Source organism: Myodes glareolus, chromosome 26 (genome assembly GCF_982192425.1).
Source record: "Myodes glareolus chromosome 26, mMyoGla1.1, whole genome shotgun sequence".
Classification (NCBI taxonomy): domain Eukaryota; kingdom Metazoa; phylum Chordata; class Mammalia; order Rodentia; family Cricetidae; genus Myodes; species Myodes glareolus.
In genome coordinates, this window is record NC_142051.1 from 9,952,825 (window position 1) to 9,978,946 (window position 26,122).

Sequence of the window (26,122 nt, forward strand, 5' to 3'; positions counted from 1 at the left end):
GAAGCTAACACTAGATCAAGGTGTGCCTGGACTCCACAGGGAGTTCCAGGACAAACTGGGCTGCATAGTGAGAACCTGTCACAAACAAACCAACAAAAATGGCATAAGGCGGAACTTCAAAAAGATGTAAGACAGACATGGGCTTTATATCACTTAGCTCTGGGCTTTGTCAGTTTTCACACACATTTGGAGAATGACTGTGTCTGGAAGAGAACTTAGCCCTCAGACATTGCTTAATGACAAGTCTCATAAACACAAATGTGTAAAAGAAAAACAAAACCAGTCTTTCCACAAAATTCAAATCACTTTTATTAAACGATAGGTAGTATTCGTAAAACATGTTCAACTTACAATAAAATAGTTACCGCAAATAAATTAGAATAAACAATTCAATACTTTATTTGTGTAATATATTTTTACATTTTCTCCACCTGTGTCTCTTGAGTATATTTGCAGTATAAAATGCAAGCTGGGTAATGACAAATTTACATGGCATTTTTCTGTACTTGGAGATTAAAGAGATTTATTAATTAATTAGCCCAATACTAGACATAAATAGATTTTCGTGGCTCACATCACAGATGTTTGTTTCAGGCTTAGCTGAGAGATTGATGTGATGCATTGGTCATGTGACATTCCTGCTTCACGCTGACTTAGACTGATGGAGACAACAACATCGTCTTGTGGTTTCTGAGATCACCTGACCCTATGACCCTAAGTAGGAGGAAAGAGAGCTTTAATCAGAGCATGTCACTCCCACCCAAACCTGTGAGCTGACTCTCACATACATGGCTGCATACACCTGCAAGGAAGACGCACAAACTCTAAGGGGAAGTAAGACGGTTTCCTGACGATAAGACAACTAAATTGGTATTTACCCACAGTGTCAATTCCAGACTTTAAATGTCTCTAAATAACAAGTTGAAATTTTTTCGACCATGGAGTTAACTCCTAGCAGAGTTAATCAAAATTGTGTATTAGCATAAATATCTTAAAGCCACGGTGCATTTTAGTTAAGATGCACTGTCAGCGGGATGCACAGAGAGATGCAGCTGATCACCTCCATGAAAAGCATCACTGAGTAGGGTCCTATGACCTAAGGAGTGGGCAGAAACGGAAGTCAGGGACACCCTAGCAATGAGCTGATGCCTTACCCCTTCCCCAGACCCCGATTTCTTCTCTTATTAAACTACTGACTCCAAGCAATGATTGCCATTTTCTCTTTACTTTACTAGATTGCCCAGGCACAATCCTCCCATCTCATAACACAAGCTCCCTCTAGATTCAGTCTCCATGGTTTTAAGTCTCATGTCAACATGTCAGATTCCCAAGGAAGAAAGCAGAGATGCCAGCTCATCTAACGTCAAGCCCTAGAAGACAAAGAACTATTGATTTGTTTGGTCATGGATCACTGTCTGCTTAAGGCCTAATCAACTGTAAACAAATATTGATCAGATATAATTTCCAGGCAAGGAATTATAGTAGTAATGAGTGAGCTCATTGATTAATAGATTTAGCATAGGCTTTGAAAATAATATGAACATATCTAAAGAAAACCAAATTAACTCAAAGGAAAGATCAGCATTTAATACTAAGTGAGGTGGCACCAACTTCTAACCCCAGCACTTAGGAGAGCATGGCAGGAGAATCAGGAAGTCAAGGCCTGACTTAGGGAGGTACTGAGTTCAAGAGTAGGCTGGGCCACAAGGGTTCCTGTCTCGGGCTAGTACAGTGGTAATGTATTATCATCAAAGAGTCCCTGTCTCAAAAAAAAAACTGAATAATAGGGGAGAGAAGTCCAATTGAATATTGTGCACTCATTGTACATAATTGAGACATTCCTCATCAATTGACAGAAGTTTTCTACTTTAATCGTCAGTGCCATCTGTGGAGTGAAGGAAAGTCTCCAAACTCTCTCTCTAAAGGGCTCAGACAGGGCTTCCAATGAAGATCAAAACTATATTCCACCAAAATGTTTAATTTCATATATTTAATCACAGATTTCTCAGCTAGCGACACTGTCCAAATGCCATAAATAAATTTCAAATGCCAAATGGATCTTTGCAAATATAATATTGTAAAGCATTACTATGCTGTGCCCAATACCAATATACTCTGTAGATCATATGAACACTATAATGCCTTCTTGTTTGGTCACATGGAGTCAAATGTTATGGCTCCTATCATAATTCACTACCTAATGAGACGTTAATTTTTTTTACAATTTTTGGAAAGTGTGTTGGGAATATTCAGAGAGCAAGAAATATATACACTTCAATTATATCTCAATCCTAATCACAACCATCACAACCATTTTTAGAAGGAAAGTCTCCCCTGATATAATTGGGATTCACTGAGCAGTCAATCATGCATGTGTGTGTATGTGCCTGTGTGCAGCCGTACATGCACAAATGTGTGCATGAATGTGGAGACCAGAGAGAGATGAACTTCAGATGTTGTCCCTCAATGGACACCCATCTTACTTTTGTTTATTTGTTGACAAGGTCTCTTGCTGGCCTGGCACTTGCCAAGCAGACAGAACTGTCTGGTCAGCAATTCAGGGACCCATCTGCCTCTTTCTTCCCAGCACTGAAATGGCAAGTATGCCTCCATGTCCAGTTTTCAGTGTGCGTTCTGGAGACCAAATCAGTTTCTCACATGTATGAGACAAACACTTCAGTTTCTAGACAATCCTTCCAGTCGCCTCATCCTTTAATTATTATCTTAGTTCCTTGGTTGAAGGAATAAGTTATCAGACTTGGATTCCTCATATTTTAATAACTCTGACAGATTATTGTGAAAATAACCTATCAGAATATACTGAGTTGAAATTGACAATTTTGTGTATAGATTAGTTACTTCTCTCATCGTTTGATCTTCTTGGGCATTAATGTGACCCTACTAGGGTTTCCTACCTGACTAGGGTGGCTAATATTGTTGAACAATAGTTAGAGCCATCACCTAGTTAGCAAAGGGAACTCAAGGGCCAGTGTTACATCAAGTCAATGATAAAGGATTAGTAGTATGGCACATGACGAGTCTACGTATAACTGCCAGTTACACTTAATTAGATATTATGGCTCATTTCTTCCTAATGGCATAGTTTCTGGGTCATCGTGACAACACTATTGACAGTTCCTGTCTCTCTCTTTCTCTCTGTCACACGTATACACACAGTCACACACACACACACACACACACACACACACACACCAATAACTATTTAAAAACATTTTCTCATTTCTTTTTAATTCTGTACAGAATAAATGAATGTCTGTTGCCTTCAAACCTCCAATAATAAAACCCTATAATGAGCTGAGGTTTGAGGACGTGGTTAAGACATAAGGGTGCAGCTTCCATTAATATTATTAGTGCCATTGTTAAAAAGTCTCTGAAGGGTTGCCTTGCCCTTACTGGCTCATAGACCACAGGGATACAATGTTCTTTTATCAACTAGTGGCCCTCAACTGATACTGAGTCTGCCAGTACCTTGACTCCAGACTCCCCAACTTCAAGCACTGAGAGAATTGTTTCATGAACCACCTAATCCATGGGGTTTTGTTACAACTGTCTGAAGAGACTGAGACACCTGATAACCCTGAGTGGAATTCTATCAGAAACTTGTGGGTCAGATTTTGAGTTAAAGGAAACTGCCCACCATCATATAGCTAGTGAAAAAGTCAGAATTTATCTGACATTTGTCTTACTTATTGCAAAGTTGTTGGTGACCAGTTTACCAAATTTCTCATTTGAGAACAATTGAAAGATACTTACTTTTAAAGAAAAGAAGTTGAAGTTCCAATGATGTATCTACTGACTGATGCCCACGTTTTCTGTGTATTCCCCCATGGGGTCACACCCTGAAGCCCCCTTTACTGGCATCAGCTGTGTCCACTGACCTGACATTAAAATACAATTTCGTATTGTATTTTAATAATATTTGTATTTTAATAATATTGTATTTTAATAATATTTGATATTGAGGTGATCCTAGGAAGCTAACGCACGGTTGGAACAATTCACTTTTTCCTCAAATCAGAGAAGGATCTCTTCAGGCCCATTCTTAAAGTATTCAATTGAAGTTTAAAATAACTGATGGGCATTCCCTATGGAGGAAAGAAATCACTTCCCCCAAATGCAAATACTTCTATCTTAACAAAATAACTACTACTTCTTAAAAGTGCCCAATTTGACAAAAATAACTTTTACCACAGAATTGCAAGATGCACAAGAAATGTCTTCTCAAGAGTATTTGAATTTAAATGCCAATTTTGAAACATATTACGAAACTTCAATATTTTGAGAAATGTTTTAAAGAATAACAGATTTCAGGATTGATAATGGAATCCCTGTCTGCACTGTTTGAATATGTGTCATTGTAAGACCATGATGTAATCTTATTTTTCCTGTTCCAATATCAAAGGAGACCATCAGAAACTAAAGTCAATTTGAAGAGCTCAAGAAAAGTATGGTGGTAAGATTGTTAGCAACAAAAAGAGTGTTTGTTCAGCTAGGGAGTAGCCATTGCTACTTTAACAGCCACCTCCATCACACTTTAAGTTGTCCCCAAACTACTAGTTTGAGATAATGAACTTTAATGGCAATTCAAAAGGAAGAAAACATAATAGGATGAGGCCAGTTTTAGCATCTTCTTACCTTAGTTTAGACTCACCAAGATGAGAGATGTGCACGATTAAAATGATCACCAACCTTCCGTGAAGACGCAGCCTGTGTATTCCTACGCCACGAATGTTGTCGAAGGCAGAGCTCACTCTTTCAGTTCAATTCCACATCAAGCTGTAATCTGCGAGCGTCTTGTTCAACAATGCAACCCACTCACTGGGAAACAGTGATGTCACTCTGTTATCTAGTCTTAAAAATAAAAACTGATGAATAAAAGTAACTTGCATTCATAAAAAATACTTATGACTTTATAAAACTATGCAAGTAATTTTATGAACATATATGTAAATTTTGACATTAAATGCAATAAAAAGAATTCATGATATGTTTCATGTATTACAAAGTACATAATTGATTGCATGAATAAAACACAATATATAAGTGTATCATTTGTTGCATGTTTTACAAAGAACCTATAACCTAAAATATTTTTAAATATAAAGTTTGAAACTACCTGTTAAAAACCATTCTGAGTGTGAGACCATGTCTAGACCTCACCACGTACCATTTTTGTGTCTCCCATTTTTTCATCAGCTAAAAAGGACATTGTATTGTAACCCCAAGACCATGTGTTTCACACTAGTTACACTGTAGCAAGGAGTAGATCCATCTGCAACTTGTATCCCTTCGTCCAAAACCATGTCTTATGTATCTTTGCATAACAGTTGAAAAATCCTGCCCTTTTGTTAACTGCGTGCTGTACTGTCCATGTGTTGTGATTTATTTAGCAACTTCACTTTCGATCTCAATATTTGTTTAGCCTGCTTTCATTGTCTTTTGCTTTTATATTTAAAACAATACAGAGAGCATTTTAGGTGCAACTACCTTGTGAATGTGTTGGAATTTCTCCAGAGAAGTCACTGGCATTGCAAGTACTCTAATGATATGCTCAATGTCTTAAACGGTCACATAAATACTGTCTGACCGCCTTGCTGAATTCCTAAACCTCTGTACATTTACCAGACACACAAGACCACTTCCCAAACAACCCTTTACATGTGTGCTCTGAGACCTTTAATTTGTGCTGGTCTGTTGAGTAAAAATGGTGTCTCATCCACTTAATTTTCCTTTTGCATATCAAAGGTATTTTATTAGTGCCCACTAATTGTACAAAGCAATAGGTTCCCTTATGACATGTCCATACATGTACATGGCATGCTTTGGTTACACTTGTCGCTCTGACACCCTTTCTTTCCCAGCCCCATCTCTCACAAGTCCCATTTTCTTCTCCAGTAGTTCCCCAGTTGGGGAATATTATTTCAAGGTGTGTGACTTTTGTTTATGTTGCATTTGTTTAACTCTGTAAAGCTGTGGGTCTTTGCCTGTCTAAAACACCCGATGGCCCAAATAAAGAGCTGAATGGCCAATAGCGAGGCAAGAGAAAGGATAGGTGGGGCTGCCAGGCAGAGAGAATAAATAGAAGGAGAATTCTGAAAGGAGAGAGAACAAGGAGCAAGAGAACAAGGAGAAGAGGGCATCTGTGGTCAGCCACCCAGCTACACAGCAAGCCACAGAGAAGTAAAGTAAGGTATATAGAAATAGAGAAAGGTAAGCGCCCAGAGGCAAAAGGTAGATGTGTTAATTTAAGTTGAAAAAAGCAGACAAGAAATAAGCTAAGGCTGGACAATTTGTGTGTGCTTTATTAGGGAGCTTGGTGTTGGGCCCCTCAGAAAAAAAAAGAGTAAAGCATCACACAACATTCCCCCAATATTTTAAACCCTTAATCTACACCGTTCAAGTTTCATTTTCCTCATTGCAGACACTTAGGTTCTGTTTTGATGGGAACGTTGTCTTTTTCTTCCCACATCCTGATGGCTGATACTGAGAGTCAAATTCACAGAAACTAGAATAATCTCTAGAAGACAAATCTCCGGGCATGTAAGTAAGGGAATATCTGGATTGGGTTAGTTGAAGTAGCAGGCTCCACCCTGCATGTGGGCAGTATTCACTAGGTGCCAGACTGAAAGGTAACTAAAGAGAGTAACAGAGCGATGATGTGCATCTTCCTCTGCTTCTTGGCTGTGAATGTGTTCAGCAGGCCCACCGCTGCCAGTCTGACTCCCCTACACAGGCAGGCTGCACCCTTGGACTGTGAGCCAAGATAATCTCTTCCTTCCTTGAGTTTCTTTTGCCACACGTTTTGTCAAAGCCGGGAGGAAAACCAATGAACACATGCACCAGGCTTTCTTTTGTGCCACCAACCAGCTCCCACCTTGTGACACAGAGAACTGTTATTGTTTATGAATGCTTAGCCTTATCTTACGCATATAACTTACAATAACCTGTTTCTCATTATCTATGTTTTACCTCAGGGCTTTTCACCTTTCTTTCACTCTGTATATCTGACATTTACTGCTTGCTCTGTGAATGGCTGGATGGTGTCTGGCTGACCCCAGGGATCTCCTTCTTTTTCTCCCTTGTTCTCCCACCTATATTTTGTCTCCTACTTATTCTCTTTGGCCACCAGCCCTGCCTATCCCTCTACTACCTAACTACTGGTCGTTCAGCTTTTTATTAGACCAATCAGGTGCCATAGGTAGGCAAGGTAAAACAGCAACACATCTTTACATAATCAAATAAATGCAGCATAAACAAATATAGCTCATCTTTAAAGTAATATTCCACAAAAAATACATGTACTTTTAACATTTTCTGTGTTTTATATTTTTAACATCTAAACTTTCTATATGTTGTACATTGTAATTATTTCTACTATTTCACTACTTGTTCTGTAAATTTATAGTATCTTTTTATTTTAGAAATATTTTATTATCAATGAATGTATTCATTTTGTTTATGTATTTTCTTATTGTGTATTTTAAAAGAATATCTTCAGGGCTCTAAAGTCCAGACAACTTTCTTGTTTTCCTTATGGTATTTGTATATGCTTTTCTTTTTTGAAGATAGATAGATAGATGAGAGAGAGGGGGGGATGACAGGTAGATAGATGACTTATAGATGATGGATAGAGCTATGTCTTGTGTTCATTTGGAATAGGTTTTTTTGTGAATCCTTAATAATAGGGAATTTCATTGCTGTTTTCCAAATGGTTAGAAAACCATTGAATCACATTTTTCTAAGTGCATATTTTGTTAGATGATCTGGGGAAAAAAACCTTTTGTGAATTTAGTATACCAAAATTATATGCATTCCTGTTGTGCTCCATAAGACATATCAGTCTATCAATAAATATCACAACATGTTTGATATCTGAGGACACGTTATTTTTCTTCACAATTGTTTTTCCATACTAATTCTATGTTTTCTTTCCCATACTAAATTTAGAATTGGCTTTCAAGGTACATACAAACCTCAAACAAAGTTCCATACTGTTACATTGACATTAAAAATTAGTTTTTAAGCTGGGAGGTGGTGGTGCATGCCTTTAATCCCAGAAGGAGGCAGAGGCAGGTGGATCTATGTGAGTTCAAGGTCAGCCTGGTCGACTAGAGCTAGTTCCAAGACAGGCTCCAAAGCTACAGAGAAACCTTGTCTCGAAAAAACAAAAACAAATGAGTTTTTAAGTGGAGATTTTTACATCTATTAATATAGCTCATCTTCTACAGAGCTCCTCTGAGCACAGATATAAAGTTTGATGTTTTCAGTGGTTGCAACATTTAACCTTGTTCTTTTACCACCTATCATTACTTACATTCTTACTCTGAGTGGGAATATTTTCTTTCACACTGTTTAACGAGTTATTATTAGTACAAATATACCTGTGTTGTATCTTTGAAATGTTACAAATGGACCCCATGCTCTGCTACTTAGTTATTTCCTCAACCTCATTGGAAGTTTACTTTGGACAGGGTCTCACCAAACTGTACTCACCATTCTGCCTTGATCTCTCTCTACTCAGATTCTTGGCCTCTTAAGTATCTGAGACTTTAACCCTGGCTACCAGAATTGAACAAAAATATTGATTTTGTATATTCTAGCCCTGATCTCTTATTAGTACTCAGAATTTTCCAGTCAACTCTTTTTTCATAAAAAGAAGCCTTTATATTCTTCTTTTTAATAGTTATATTTTTATTACTGGTCATATATAGTCTAGAACCTCAGTAGTGTAGGAAAGAGTACTTTAGAGAATAATCTAAATTTAAGCCAAATTATGCACAATGCTTGAATATGTCATGCATGCTAGTTCTGAAGGCTAAATTTTTGGACTGATGTCACCAAGTGTTCGCAGTGTGAATAAGAGCAAGTGTGAACCACCATGTACTTCCACAATGACAACACTGACTTCATGGATTGATGTGAAGACTAAGCACACATAGTAAGAACTGTATAAATGTGAGTTATTGTTATTGCTACTTTGACATTAAATTTGATGTTTGTGGTAAGAATTGATATCCTCTATCCTACTTCTGAACTTCTAGAATATGAGATTGGTGTAGGAGGCCCTTCTGTATTTGTGTTGCTTTCATTGGTTATTAAAGAAACTGCTTTGGCCTAGTTAACAGGGTGGAATTCGGTAGGCAGGGAAGACAAAACAGAATTCTGGGAGGAAGAAGAGCAGAGTCAGGCCGACACCATGGCTTTCCTGCCTGAGATGGATGCTGGTTAGGCTCATGCCGGTAAGCCACAGTCAAGTGGCAATACACATTAATGAAGATGGGTTAATCAAGATGTGTGAGTGGCCAATAGGAGGCTAGCGCTAATGGCCAGGCAGTGATTTAATTAATACATTCTCTGTGTGACTATTTCCGGGGTTAAGATAGCCGGGTGGCCAGGAAAAAAAGCACACTCGCTCATCCTTCAACATGAGCTAGCCACTACCTGGTAACAGATGAAAGGGTTGTATCATAGACTTTAATTACCGACCTTAATAGAATAATCAAGGTAAGTTGCATTCAAGTAACTTGGGAAGAAATTTAAAATAAGAGATAGAGAACATCTGTTTATTGAACACAAAACATGATTCAGAAAACATGGGAGATGAACACAATTTTTCACCATGGCCGTGCTTTAAGATAAAGAGGTTTCATATTCATATCTTTGAATATGAATGTGCGATTGACGAGCTTGACCATCTTTACCCTACAAAGCTGATGGAATATTCCAATTCTCCTAGATTTTTCAGTTTCTGTTAACCTGGAGGCTGGCCTCAGAAGTAGGCAGATGTTTCTTTTCCTTTACTGTGTACTCCAGAGAATGTCAGGTTGAAAGGACCAAGGTGTTCTTTGCCCCATTAAAACATAAGCTCCCAGCAAGCAAGACCAATCTCCCTCAATGCTGTCCATGAACAATACCTGACTTATAACAAATCATTAAGATACCATTGTTTAAGTACCAGGAAACTGTGGAGATGGCTCAGCAGTTAAGAGTACTCCCTGCTCTTACAAGGGACCTGGGTTCGGTTCCATATGGAGACCCACAGTTGCCTATAACTCCAGTTTGAGGAGATCCAACACCCCCTTCTGGTATCTGCAAGCACCAAACACACACACACACACACACACATACACACACACACACACACACACACACACACACACGGTATACAAAATACTCATACATATAAAATAAAATTAAATAATTTTTAAATATCAGTTAATTCTAGTGTGTGTGAACACACAGGTATGTCTTCATCGTGAGAATACTCATAGCCTGGGGTACAAATGAGCAACTTCCATTCCAAGGGATTATTTCTGTGCTTTCATGCTGATAATAGTTTACATTCTTTCCTTTCGTGAAGACAGGAGGGCTGCTAAACACTCCAACACAAAGCACAACTATCTTCAGGACATTGCCTTCTCAGATGTGTGTTCGCCACACACAAGGGTGTTTCTCACATCATTGCTAATGACTCTTCAACCGTTCCCATAAGTTCGGCTACAATTTTAGAAGAAAACGATGCGCCACAGTTGCTGTGCACAACAGCAGTCTTACAAGTGACGTGCTTAGCATATTAAATTGAACTTTGAGAGCTTCCAACCGAGCCTCAACTCCCCCAACCATCAGTGTTCCCTTTTGTTCAAAAGTGGTGAGGGGGCCATTTACTGACTTTTCAGTCAATGTTGGGCTCCTGTGTTATGTGCTCTGAGAGGTAAAGTTTCTTCAAAGCTTGTGTATGCTGCTGTATTTCATGTGGAGGAAATTGAATCTGTTCTTGGAACGAGCAATCTCTTGGCGCTGCAAACCACTTTAATGGACGCCTCTTTCCGTTCAGCCTTGGCCATCTGTTTCACCCTCTAATTACAAATGCAGGAAGAGCACAGTTCACAGTTGCGTCTCTAAGGAAAAGCACAAGGACTTAAATGCGGGGCTACATCACTGCAACTGCTGAGGATTTTCAAGCCTGCGTGGAACAAAGGGACGGGAAACCTTCCTCTGCCTTCTCCATCCACTCAGGGGGAACAACAGATTTCACAGCACTAAGTTAGCAAGATGAGGCTCATGTGGAGAAAACCAGCAAATTACCCTATTATTCTTAACCTGCATTTCTCTTGTATTCCACTGGGGTTAGTCGGTTGGTTTCTCTGATTCTAATAATGGTACAGAAATCCAGAATTTTTAGAAGGGAGGCAGGTAGAACAATTTGATGAGGCATATGACTCACATGTACACCCCTGTTTAGATACAATTTGTTAGAAGACAAAAGTATTTCTTTCCCTGTTTATAATACTCTGTTTGGTAAAGCTCATATATTTGCTGGTTATGAGAATCTTGAATCTAGACCATTTGTCAAGTGAGTGCTGAGGCTTACTCAGCCCTGTGGCTGGGGCTAGACTCACACTATCTCTGGAAAAGTCTGTTCAGTTAGGCTGGAAAGGTTATGCAGAAGTGGAACATTCTGTAGGTTCATTTTGTTATAGGTGTTGGGACAATGGTGGCATTACTGTCTTCTAAATTATGGCAGCTATATTATCTTGATACATCCATTAGTTGCTGAGATGTAGAAGCTGCTCATAGCTGTGAACCAGTGAGGCTATTTTCAAAATTAAATTCAAAATATTCCAAGCTATGCGGAAAAAATATTCACGTTTAGGGAGGCAGAGATTGACATCTGGTGTCTTCACAATCACACTCTGTCTTATTTTTTGAGCCTGTAACTCACAGGTTGGGTATATTGACTGACTAGACAGGTCTCTGCCTGTCTTTAACTCTTCTCTCCTAGCATTAGGGTTTGTGCATTCACTACCGTGCCTGTCTTCTACATGAGTACTGGGGATCCGAACCCCTGTCTGCAGTCCTGGGTAGCAAGCACTTCAGCTGAGCCAGACAGTACTCTCTATAGTTCTGGGTTATCTTGGTTTGGGCTCCACTATAGCAAGACTGCAAAATATAGTAACATAGGAGTTATCCCTTCCTTGAAGACACATGTAAAAACAAGGGACCCCTACGGATAATCCCAGAATTCTGGAAACTGAGACAGAATTGTTTCAGGTTTGAGGATGTCTTTGGCTACATAGGCAGACCCTGTCCAGAATTTAAAAGAAAAAGTGAGACAACTCACCAATACACTATGTAAAGCATTAAGAAGTATGGCAACTGTAGCATTATTTTCAATATTACACACACAAAGAAAACCTTGAAATCACCAAAAACTAGGGAAATCATCAACCACAATGCAATAAGTTATGCTTATAAGCATAACTCAATTTTCCATTCTATTCATGTCTTAACTGAAGACAGTAGAAATAGAACGTTTAGTTTGGTGTTTTATCTAAAATGTTCATAATTACCCTCTTTTTGATGCATATAGATTTACCTTATGCAGAAGTGGATCATTCTACTTATGAGCCAACCATGTGGGCTACTATTCCACAGTCTCCAGCTATTTTCTGGGCACTGATGCTCAGAAGTGGATGCGGAGCAGTGCATTGACCCTGTTAAACCTAATCACCCTGTGATTTACAACACACGGCACATCTGAAGTCAGCTGCTCTCACTGTCTCATCAGCAGCGCAGACAAGGGTGGAAATATTATTTGCCAGTGGTCTGAACCTGAAACCCCCGGGAGCACGGCTGCATTCTGTTCACTTCAACATCATGTGCAGATACCTAACCGCTGCTGTTAAAAGGAGATAACCACCTTTAGTTTCTATATTTGAGAAATAGGATGCAAAGTCAATTTGATTTGTTTCACTTGTGTACAAGAGGTTAGCATGCAATTGTTGTTATCCTCTTCCAGTTTTATTCTGTCAGCATCCATGGCTTCTCCCTACAAATCTAAGATCTACTTAGTGCTGAATGTGAACTGGTCATTGCCCAAACTCTCCACCTTGCTCACCAAACTGCTATCTCCACACACCAAGGTTCCTGTCCCCCAAGTCCTCTACTCCGTCTGGAAGTCTCTATTGCTAGGGACTGTAAGACCATAAACCCTTGCTTCATACTCTAAACATGTGCAGACTTTTGTATTATGCTATGAAACTAATAATTTCAAAGTTCAAATGAAGGTTCGCATCTATTGTTTGTCCTTAGCACGTGAGTAGGTGAAAGCATTATGGATAGTATTATCTGGTTTTTTTTTTCTTTTTGATTTATTTTATTTGAGTGTTTGCCTGAACTTATGTAAGTACACTGTGTAGGTCTGATGGGCAGTCAAGCCAGAGGAGGGTGTCAGAACTTCTAGAACTGGGTTATATACGTTTTTGAGAAGCTGGGAACAAAACCCAGGCCTCCTTCAAAAGCAATAAGTGCTCTTAGCCACTGAACCATCTCTCCAACTTAAGATGATTCATCATAGGTCATCATTAAGAAGGATACAAGGTTCCAGAGCTGGATAAACATTCCTGGAGTTCGTTAGCCTGCCAAACTAGCCAGATTGACAAGTGCCAGCTCCAGTGAGAAACCCTGCCCTCCCCAATTTGAGGTGGAAAGTGACAAAGGAAGAAACGTCATCCTCTGGCCACCGTGTTCACAGCCACAGTATCCTGTGCACACGCCCAAGTTAGAGACAGGAGATAGAGAGAGGAAGCCAGTAATGTGCACTAGCACTTTCCTCTTGAGCTTTCCTCACAGGACAGGTTCTATTCGCTCAGACGACTGGCACGGTCGCCGTTTATCACATGGCTCTTAAGCACCTGAAACGCTTCTGGCAACACGGATTTAAAATGGGACTGTTTGCAAAATTCAAGATGCCATTGCTTTTTACCGCTGAGTAAAACTCTAATGTGTATATGTTCCACACCTTCTTTAACCATTCTTCTATTGAGGGGCACCTAGGTTGTTTCCAGGTTCTGGCTATTACAAATAGTGCAGCTATGAACATAGTTGATCAAATGCTTTTGTAGTATGATTGGGCATCTCTTGAATTTTGCATGCAAATGGATGGAAATAGAAAATGCTTTACTGAGTGAGGTAACCCAAACCCAAAAAGAGGAATATGGTATGTACTCACTCATAAGTGGATTCTAGCCTTAATCAAAGGTCTTTGAGCCTATAATTCGTGATCCTAGAGAAGCTAAATAAGAAGGTGAACCTGAGGAAAATCATGTAGTTATCCTCCTGGATATTGGAATTAGACAAGATTGCCAGGCAAACTTGGGTGTACGGGCAGGTTGGGGTGGATGGAAGGGGAGATGGTTAGAGAGAAGGGAGTAGGGGAGGATTGGGGATGGCTTGGGGGAGTGGGATGGGGGGAGGGAAGAAGGATGGATGTGGGAGCGGGGAGGTGTGCATCTCAACTAAGGGAGCCATTTTGGGGTTTGCAAGAGACTTGATTCTGGAGGAATTCCCAGGCCCAAGGAGAGATCCCCAGATTTTTCCCTGGGCAGCGGAGGAGAGGGTGCCTGAACTGGCCTTAGCCCATGACCATACTGATGAATGTTTTGCATATCACCATAGAACCTTCATCTGGCGATGGATGGAGAAAGAGACAGAGACACACATTGGAACACTGGACTTGACTCCCTGGGTCCGGATGGGAAGCAGATGGAGGGAGAGTGCGGGCAAGGAAGGCAGGATCGGAGGGAACCTTCATCCGACGATGGATGGAGATAGAGACGGAGACCCACATTGGAGCACTGGACTGAGCCCCCAAGGTCCAAATGAGAAGCAGAAGGAGAGAGAACAAGGAAAAGGAAGCCAGGACCGCGAGGGGTGCGTTCACCCACTGATACAAGGGGACTGGTCTGGTGGGAGCTCACCAGGGCCAGCTGGACTGGGACTGAACAAGCTTGTGATCGGGCCGGATTCTCTGAATGTGGCTGACATGGGGGGCTGACTGGGAGGTCATTGACAATGGCACTGGGTCTTGTTTCGTCTGCATGTGCTGGCTTTCTGGGATCCTGGTCTATTTGGATGCTCACCTTTCTGGACCTGGAGGGAGGGGTGAGGAACTTGGACTTCCCCCTGGGCAGGAGGCCCTGACTGCTCTTGGGACTGAAGAGGGAGGAGGAGAGGGAGTGGGAGGGATAGGAGGGTATTGGGAGGAGGGGAGGAAGTGGAAATTTTTTATAAATAAATGAATAAATAAATAATAATAAAAAGAAAAAAATTAAAAAAATAAAATGGGACTGTTTGGAGGCAGATCTCAAAGACATACATATCAGAGCATCTGAAAGCAAAGAAGTTAGTAAGCATCGCCTCAGAATAACTCTATATTCTATGGTGTACATGCAAGTAGAGGCACAAAAGGTGCAATTAAGCAAGTTAGAGAATCGAGAATCAACCACTTAAACCATAAGGGTTGATCTGTGGAGGTTAAAAACCATTGATTACATTTGGATCAGAGAAATAACTTCTGATTCTTCGACTTTCATTGTCTTTTCACTAATTGAGGTTTTAAGGGTACTTAATATTTTAATAAACTGCGGTTTTATGTTACAAAATAGGTTGAGCCTTAAAGATCACTAGTCTCTTTCTGCATAGCAACATAAAGGATGCTTAATTATTTCACGTTACTGGCAGAAAGGCAAATGGATTCTTACAAGAAAATGGGAAGGAGATCATTAGTCCTAGATAGGTAGATGGAAGCTGTAAAATAATTTCCATTATGTACTTGTAGTTAATATTAAGCATTTAAGAAAATAAATACTGATGTTATTTATAAAAATGAAACATCCTATTGATTTTTTTTTTCTAAACGTTTCTTGAATTAATAGAACCCATTTTTGCTAATGAGCTGACACATCCAGTAGGGGCATTCTTTCTCTTGAAAATCTAAAAAAATAGATGAATGGATGGATGGATGGTTGGATGGATGAACAAACAAATGATATATAAACAAATCTTATCAACTCAGAAAGCATTGTACATATTTCACCGAAGTGGTGAAGTGAATATTTGTGTCTTCTAATTCAGAAGCTAGTCTAAGACTTGAGGCTGAAACACCCTCTGTTGTCAATAATAATATATGTCACTGAGACCCCAGGGAAGGGGTGTGGGATGTTGGAGCTGAGAGGAAATGATTGAAGAGCTCTGGGGTGCTCTGAAACTCCAGGCCACAGGACACCAAGTGGCTGATCCAGGAGTCGCTTTTAGAGTCAAGATGATGGCAAACCTCTGGGAAAGCTGTGAGAAAAATAACATTATGTTAAGCTTTTCCATCTCTTTTCATTTTCCATTTTTAATGTCATAGAGATTTGACAATAAGTACAAAGTGATAAAATGTATAAAGAGATAAAAGCCGCCAAGAGTAAGTGCCATACACCACCTTTCTGAGTTTAAAGCACACATGTGCATATCATCGCATACTGAGAAATGACATTTAATTTTTTGAAGCTTTATAAAGTAAATGTAACAATATTTGAAGTACATACACTTGCTCTTTTCTTTAAACCTACAGAAAATCTGCACCCTTCTCATTTTCTTGGTATTTTCTTTGTCTTTCCTCGCTAGAAACCCGAGTGCTGTGCTGTCATTTACCTTCTGAGGGAGCAGGTTCATTTTTTTCCTACATCTTCAATGAGATTCTTTTTTCTTTTTCTTCAATACCCCAGCTTTTATTTCTGTTTCATTGTGTCTATCTCATTCCTCAAACACTTTTTTTTGGAATAAGATACGGTAGAAATCAATAACTCACCTTTGTGGCTAGATGGCCTACCAGGCTTTAATTCCGAACAGATTGATCACGTAAATCCCTCTCTTCATGTACTTAGTTTTTTATTGCTGCTCACTAGACCCTGACAGTGACTGCCCCAGGCTAGAGCCATGTTTTATTCATCTTTATTCCACCTACAGGGCCAGCACAAGATTTACATGTTGTAGGTATTCATGCAACATTTATTTAATGATTGAAGTAAATTAATGAATTAATTAAATCATATTCCCCTTCCTTTGCATTTATGATAAGTACGCATGCTAAGGTCTATTTTCATGACATGCAGGGATTAATTTCCAAACCACAGTAACTAATGTTCCTATTGTGTCTTGTTTATTTGACTCCAAAGTTTTCCTGATAACAGTAAAATCTCTCTCTTAAATGCTTCTTATAGTCCAGATTTTAAAATATCAAACACATAAAGTAGACATTAGTCCCAGGTTTTGCCACTCTTGACATGTCCTCATACTGGAATGGCTGGAGCGAACAAGGATCTGTTAGATCACATACGCCCGCTGTCATGTGCTGCAGGGCACACTGTGTGATTAGACACATATTTGGGGTTCTCACCCAAGTTCCCAAACTACACAGTAAATTAGAAGATTGTGTTAAAGTGTCTATAAATATAATTCCTCATGTTTAGAGCTTCTTTAAAATGTCCAAATAGAGATCATGATTAAGTGTAGGTCCCGCTTATCCAGGGATGTCATGTCTCCGGAAGCTCTGGGATGAGCAAGATAGACTGATCTATTCTACTTCCCAAAACTGCCTTTCTGGAACTGCAGCTTTGAGTTTGACTGCGGCTACAAACCCTTCACGCTTGTCACCTCTATCTCATCTTTAGGTAGAACAATCTGTCCGTGATAACAACCACTAAAGGGAGGAAAGCAGAGGCCAGAATGCTGCACTGTCGATGCAGCTTCCGCACACAGAAAATACTCCACCCTACTGTGAGACCACCAGACCAGAGTTTGGTTCTTTTTAATTCATAAAAGGGTGATGCTACTTAATTTCCTATACTCTTTTATTATTGTTGGCAGTTATTACCTAAGTCTAGCTTCAATGCTGACATTGAGACCCTACATTTCTTCTAAAAGAGTTATTTATTATTTCTGTCCTGCTTCTAACTTTCTGATTCCTGCTCCACTCCAGAGAACTGGGTTTTTCACTACTTCAGCTTTGTTATTTAAAAAAATCAAAAGCAACAGAATTTGAATGGACTATTTTGATTATATTATAGCATGGAGAGAATCTAAAAAGCATTATAAAATGTAGCTTTGACAAATTCATTTAACTCCTGTACTGACAGTATACAGATGATGCTGTGTCTGTATATGTAGATAACTAGTGTAGATTCCCCTCCTAATTTTGAGCTTGCCTTTCCAAGTTTTGAGATGACTGCTCACTTCCAATCTCACTGTAATCATCTTCTGATCTGTTAACATAATGTCTTAACCAATGATGAAACTATGGACATGGGAAAACATTCTGGACAAGGCTGACATGTATGTTAAGGAAAAGCTATTCAGTCAAGAGACATATATTCTTGTTACATTAGCCAATTGTCTCTTCATTTCTTTGTAGCAAGAAAATGGTAGCAGATAGATAGATAGATAGATAGATAGATAGATAGATAGATAGATAGATAGACAGATAGACAGATCGATAAATAGAGATTGATAGATACATGGTAGACTTGACTGATACATTGGTAGGTAATAGGCAAATGATACATAGATGGTTGATAAATAGGACAGATAGATGATAGATATGTAGATATATAGATTTGTTGATAATAGGTAGATAAATAGATGATAGATTATTGATAGTTATACATGTATGTGTTAGTGATTGGGTATAAAAGGCTCCATCAGAAAGCTAGTTTTAGTAAAGTATTTGTTTTGCAACTGATTAACTGCAACTACAATGCCAACACTACTGGTTTTGAGCTCCTGTGTTGCTTCAATAGTTTTGCATTGTTGGTTTACATATAACGTAAATGCCTTTCCATGTGACAAAAATAATAAAAATCACTTTTCTAAGTCACTTGAGTAACTGTTATAATGTGACTTTTGCTAAAGTTATAATTCAATGAACAGTACTAACGAGAAATATTCTGTGCCTCCTAAGACAGTATGATTTACAAGATGCTTACCTTTTAGCTGATGGCTTTAAGAACATTCTAAGTCACATATCTTCATGTCACTGTTACCGTAAATATGAATTATAGTTTCTCAGGAACTGTATTTTATTGGTTTTAGGTAGTTTTGAAAACAATAGCCATTACCACACAGTCAGAAGACTTTAAATTCTTTCCAGAATGTATCATTTTTTAGTTGTGTAATCTCAACTGATTTGCTTATTATTTGTAAAATTCAATGTTCTGTAAAATTGAAGTGCAGATACAGACACCCATATATTTTTTACCCATATAAAAATGCTGCAAATGGGTTTCTTTCCACAAAATCTGTTTAGAGCAGTATGCTTCTGTAGATATTGACTAAAGGTGGAATTTTAAAGTATGAAAATCATAGTACCACTTTATTTGATTACTTTAAAATATGCAAACATTGTCTTAGTAAACCATAATTGATAAGTTGAAGTCATCTACATGTTGCAGAATGTGATCTTGTTAAATTTACATAATGAAATGTAATAAAATAAATTTCCTAAAAAGGGAACCTATTATCTAGAGTGAAGATTGAATAGCTTTGGTCTGCTTCGATAGAGCCCTCATCTACAACATCAATTGATATAAAAAGGGAGAGCCACTTTTGTAATTTAGACTTATTGATATCTTTGATTGTCAAAGCCCATGGCAGGGTGAGACAAGCAATATACTTGGAGTTCTGAGAATGAGCTTTCTGTGTTTCAATCCATAAATTATTTCATCAGAATAATTTATTTCACGAGATTTTTTTTCAACCCAGTGATGCCACAGATTAGTAATTGATTATCTGTAGAGTAGACTACCTAGTGAGTAGGTTGTACATTCTCTTTCATTTTCCTTATCTGAGAGAGAAAATGAAAACTTGTGTTGACTCAAAAATCATTTCTGTGAAACAGCCAACATTTTGATATTTTTCTATTTCTCCTCTTCTCAAAGAGACCTGTGTTTCAAAGTCAAAGGCTCTGAAGAAGATTATTCTAAATGTGATAGTGATTAGGCAGTTTGGACTCAGTAAAAGCATCAACTGTGAAAAGTGGGACTTTATGTTTTAGTATTTGTAATTTTCTCAAGAATATCCCGGTGTGATTTTAAAATGTAGCCCACTGAAAATCAAACTTACAATGTGGTTTGTATTTCAAAACTTGATTATAATGAGAGGAAGAAGATAGCAATTTCTTAAAACCAGTATGGCTCAAATTGTGGCAAAAGCAGCCAAAGCAATCTTAATTGTTGTAACTAGCCACACAGAAGATAGGAGATTTTGAGTCAATCTTTGCACAAACAGGTCTCTAAAGGAAATCAGAACATGGAATGTCCATTTTATAAGGTTAAGACAAGCTGAAGCTGTTTTGTCAGGAGAGCTGCATTCTGGGTTTTCTTATCTAACAAATAGTTAACTTGCTGTCCCCAATCCCTGACTGGTCACTGTCCCATGGACAGTGATGGTCACGTCAATTTGTTTCTCTCCTCCTCTGTCTACTGTGCCTTTTAAAAATTCTCTCACAGTGACTTAGTGATTAATCTTCTAATCAGCTCTTTAAATATCACAATAACAACCACTTTGTAAGCAACCCCATTAATTATTTAGAGAACAAATGAGGAACTTATTATAATATCCTATTGTTTTATCTGTAATTCAATTTGTTGATCCTGCTAAACCACCTATTAAACAATGGGCAAATCTAAAATTGTGTCCATCAAACTAATTAGATTCTTGTTTTTCTCTAGCTCGTTGCTTTTGTTTGCAGAGCATTTTCCTCCACATAAAGAGATGGACAATGAGGAGAGCTGTTAATTCCCCAGTTTTGGGGGGGAGGTTGTTTTATTTTGTTTTATGATTTTATAGAAAACATTGGATGGAAGTGTGTTTGTTTGGTCATATTTCCTAAAAGAACTGAATAATATTTTCAAAAAAGTCTTTATCTTTTGGAAAATAAGTTCATGGTGTCAAGAGACAGGGTTTAAATGATTTAAGCTTGTTATCCCCTCCTGTTACCCCTCTACTACACTGGGTAGCACAGTTTTTAATGAACAAAAATCTAGAACAAGAAAAGTAAGCCAGCATACAGCACAGAATATAGATGCTAGCAGTGTGTGTGTGTGTGTGTGTGTGTGTGTGTGTGTGTGTGTGTGTATACATAAAGTGGAAACCTTGTTAGAAGGTTGGAGAAAGTGTGGAAAGGTTAGACCAATGTAATGGAAAAGTTAGACCAATGCAATCAAACTAGGGAGCATTGAAGTGCTCAGCTCAGTTCTCACTTTGTGTAGCTTTCTCAGAAGTTGAGTGTCACATTATTATATTATTTTATTTTTAAAACCTAAAGAAGCTGAGAGGTGAGGTGCACACTATTTGTTCACAACCAATGGAGCTACTGCAATGTGTCAAGCCACTGACAGTCAGCCAGGACAAAAAGGAAGGTCCAATTGTATAGTGAGCAGGCAGAAAGGGAAAGAAGTCCCTACTCGAGATTCAACTAAGGCGATTTTGCTATTTATCTCCACTGTTCAAAGAATGCTAGTTAACATGCAGCCTTGGTGAAATGTATTGATATGATTGATAGATTTAACATAAATTCCCATCAATAAAAACAAAAGTTATTCAAAAACAAAGTTATTAAAGATATTGTTGCATAGAGAGTCTCTCTCTACTTGCATGAGTCAACTTTAAGAAACTAGCTGTCTTAGTGTCTGTCCTATTGATATGAGAAGACGCCATGATCAAGACAACTTATAAAGGAGGCTGTTTACACTTTCAGAGGATGAGTTCATAAACACTATGGCCAGAAGCCTGGTGGTAGGCAGGCCAGCATGATGCTAGGCAGTATCTGAGAGCTCACATCTGATTCACAAGTTGTAGACAGAGGGAGATACACTGGGTCTGGCACGAGCTTTTAAAGCCTCAAAGCCCACCCCAAGTGACACACTTCCTCCAATAAAGCCACACCTCCTAATCCTTCCTAAACAATTCTACTAACTGGGGACCAAGCACTCAAACATGCAGGCTTATGGGGGCCATTCTCATTCGGAGCACCACACCAGCTGAACCTCTCCTCCTTGTGTGGAAGCATGCAACTGACTGTCCTACTGTGAATGCCAGAGGTTATATATTTTCTCCAAAATTTCAAGTACATAGTAGAAGCTCATCCTGTCAATCTGTGTCAGATCACACCTACTGCTCAAGAAAAGTGATCAGAAAATTTTCAGAGCTGAGATGTCCTTAACTCATCTCGGAAAATCTGTTTTCCTTGTGTTTGTAGGTAAAGCAAATTTTGCATTTGTATCTGAAGGTCAATAAGAGATTTCTGTCTTAGTGACCACCACATCAAGTGCCAAAGCGAGTATGCACTCCCACAGAGCTAACCATTGGTTCCTTAAGACTTGCTCTTAGGAACTGTTGCACAGGGGCTTCAACAATTGTTGAGTTGTCTCAGTGGGTAAAATGTTTTCCCCACATGCATGAAGACACACATTCAGTTCAGATCTCCAGAACTCATGTAAAATCTGGGCACGGTGATACATGCCTGTAATCCCAGTAACAGAGAAAAGAAGACAACAAGATCCCTAGAGCGAGCTCTAGGTTCTGTAGAGACCCTGTCTCTAATAATAAAGTGGAGAGCGAGCAATCGAGGAAGACACCTGAGATCAACCTCCGGCTCCACACACGCTTGCACACATGTGCATGTACACAGACAAAGGAACACACAGAAAGAGGAATAGAGGGAGAGAGAGTTACCAATCACTGGACAATCACAGATCCCCAGGTAAATTAATGAGCTTTATGTCATGTATGATCAGAGCAACAGAAACTGGAGGAAAATACCCCATCAGTGCTAGAAAAAGTCAAGGGACAGATTTTACAAGAGATGAGATAGAGTGTTTTCTTAACAAAAAAAAATTTTTTAAATTATCAGGGTAGAAAACTAAACACTATTTTAAAATTGTGATACATTTTAAATAACTAAAAATCTCAGATTATTCAAAATTGGAACAAAGGAAAATAAATGCTTAAACTTTTTTACTTTCTTTTTATTTATTCTTTGTGTCTTTGACATCATGCATCTCAAATGTTTGAACTTTTTAAAGAAAATGTTAGAGAGTCCCAGGACAGACAATTAGCTAATAAAAGTTCTTGTACAAAGAACTACAGGCAACTAAGGAATGCTGAAAGCAGGAGAAAGAGTCTTTCCCAAGGAAGAGCACACTGATTGGCTATCCAGTATCAAATGGTCAGCCTGAAAACATACATACCAGTAACATTATACACACTGAGCAGATTGTATTTCTTTATTTAGGAATATGTATGTAGCATATATGGGATGGATGGGGGGAAAGAGAAGTGGGAAATGATGTAACTATATTATAATCTCGAAAAAATGAAAGAAATATTTTTTAAAGTCCTTGCAAAAACAGAAAGTAATTGAAAAAGAGGAAGAGGAATTAAGGGGGTGGGGGGACACCAAGAGGTGAAGGGATGTCAACAATAAAGATCTAAAAGTAACAATAACATAAAATTCCTCAGAACTTGAGATCTGCAGAAAAGTCAAACAAAGGTAACAAAGAGGAAAAGGAGATTGTGGCAAAGGACACAAGTTCCCATAGTAGCATTAAAGAAATGCAAATGTTGGCCAAGTTAAAAGAAAGAAGAACTCAGGGTGTCATGCGATGCAGGTGTCAGACACTGGGCATTCCTGTGAGGATGTCTCCCTCCAGAGACCATAACTTACACGGGATAAGATGAGATCCTGCCCTTGGAGAAGGCACCCCCTCCTCACACCAGCCAGGCAGCCCAGAGATCAAAGGAGAAAGAAGTGCGCATGCTCTGCCTTCACATCTTCCTGGATGACTGTATCTACCTGTCACCGATGTCAGCCTCCAAAACCTTCCACTTTCTCGACAGCAGCAAAGGCTTTCAGAATCTTAGAGGACCCACTGAGGCACCCATCTCCTTGGCAGAGCAGCTAATGAGTTCTCTGCCTCTCCAGAGTTCAAAAGCCAAAAAGCTTTGTTGGACTATCAGGCTCCTATCATAGAACAAGGTGACAACCCAATAAATCACACACACACACACACACACACACACACACACACACACACACACACCGCCCACCTATGCATATATACATACACATTCTGTTCCTATAAAGAACCCTGCCTAATATGGGGCTTCTATAAAACACTGGGAGTTCGGAAATGGTGCATTAACTGGAATATAAATCTGAAATCACAGAACGTAGATACACTGGCAATGCAGCCCAGAAGTGATGCAAAGGCAAGGCCCTCAGTTTGAATTTCAACATCAACAAAATAAAACAAACAAACAAGAAGCGGATCTTCTCCTTCAAACCATGAAGACCCTCATGTCACAGAGGAAGGATGCTAAGACAACCTGCTAGGGATAATCTGAAAAAATTAGACTGGTTCTGGGCCCCTATATGCATTATTATTACACTGCGCTCTCTACCGGTCGAATGAAGCACGGATGTCCATTCCTCATGATAGCTAAGCATTTTCCCCAGTCTGGCTTCAGTCCCTAGATACATTAAAAGTTAGTTTAAATATATAATAGCTACCACTCTTCTGTATATATATATATACATGAACTTACATGCTAAGTGTAGGCTATATTTTAAATATAATAATTTAAAATTATTCTCTATGTATTTTTAAAGTTTAAAAACTTTTTAAAGCCAACTCCACTGGCTTCATTTTGACTGCTTTGTGAACAAAAAATCTGAAGTAAAATGAAGAAGATGATCTCTAAACTGCAGAGTTATTCAAATAATTGGCTAGACGATTGTGCTGATGAGTTTTTGCTAATTTGGCACAAACCTAGACATACCTAGGAGGAGGGACTCTCGAGTTGGGAATCAGTTCCATCACCTGGGTCAGATGGGCGTTTTCTTGATTGCTAACTGATGCAGGAGCACTCAACTCACTGTGGGTTCTGCCATCCCTGAGCTGGTGGACCTGGGCTGTATAAGAAAGCTAGCTAGCTGAGCAAGTCAGATAAGGAAGCCAAAAGGCCGCATCCCTGTTTTGGTCTCTGCTTCCGTTCCTGCTATCTTAGTTCCCTCCAATGACTGTAACCTGTAATCCAAGCCAACCATCTCTGTTCTGTGTTGCTTTTGGAAGCAAACTTGGACAACAGTTAACGTGACGTTCAGCAAATGGCTTTGTCTGTGCTTGCTCTTCTGCCTGTGTCGGCCCTCTTCTGAAATAGCCTTTGCTCAACAGGAACTACATTTCAATCCATAATGTTGTTTTTAAAAATCTATTTTTGTCTGGGAAGTGGTGGCGCACACCTTTAATCCCAACACTTGGGAGGCAGAGACAGATGAATCTATGCAAGTTCAAGACCAGCCTGGACTATAAGAGCTAGTTCCAGGAAAGCTAGGACAGGAGAAGCCTCATCTCAGAAAAAAAAAAAAAAAACCAAAAAAAATAATATTTTTTATTTCTTAATTTCATGTTATTTCTTTTAGTTTTTACTTTAAATAATGGATAGTTAGGGCTATTCATGGGAAATGCTATATTTTCATACATATTAATGATCAAAATGAAGTTTTTTTTTAAACTATCTCTGAATTCAGTGATATTCCTCTGTGGTGTTTTGCCTTTTCACCTTGATAAGTTATATACATTTTTATTATATTTATATAATAAATTCCTATAAACTGTGAATTTACTATAAGGGGCATCAATGTATCCAAACCCTTCTCCAAGCTTAGAGTTTGAGGATATATTTGCTCTTTATTGAGATGAATTGAGTTCATCTCTGTGCAGCATCAGGCCATCAAGCAAACACTGTTTCAGAACTCCAAATACCTTTAACAACACTCATGGGATAGCATGGCTTGGAGTCCGGAAGACTCACACTGACCCTGATGTTGCCTCTGGATAGACAGGGTAGTCTTTCATAACAGGGCATCTCAAAAAAAAGAGAAAATGTCATCAAACGGGGATGTAGGCCACCATTTATCTAACTAATTAGTAAAAACAAAAATGGCCTTTGATTCCTTGCTTTAGCCTGGGGTGAAAAAGAAAAGTTCTAATTCACATTGGTTAGGAGTATAAATTTACCTGACGAGAGAGGCAGAGCCAACTATTATAGAAATAAATGATTATATCTAATAGGCATATTAGATATAACTATTACATATATGTATGCACTACAGAATATATATGCATGAGATTAGCACAACACTGCTGTTTGTGGAAGAAAAGCAGAAATAATGGATACATTTATACAAGTTAAGTGAACTATAACACATACAGAT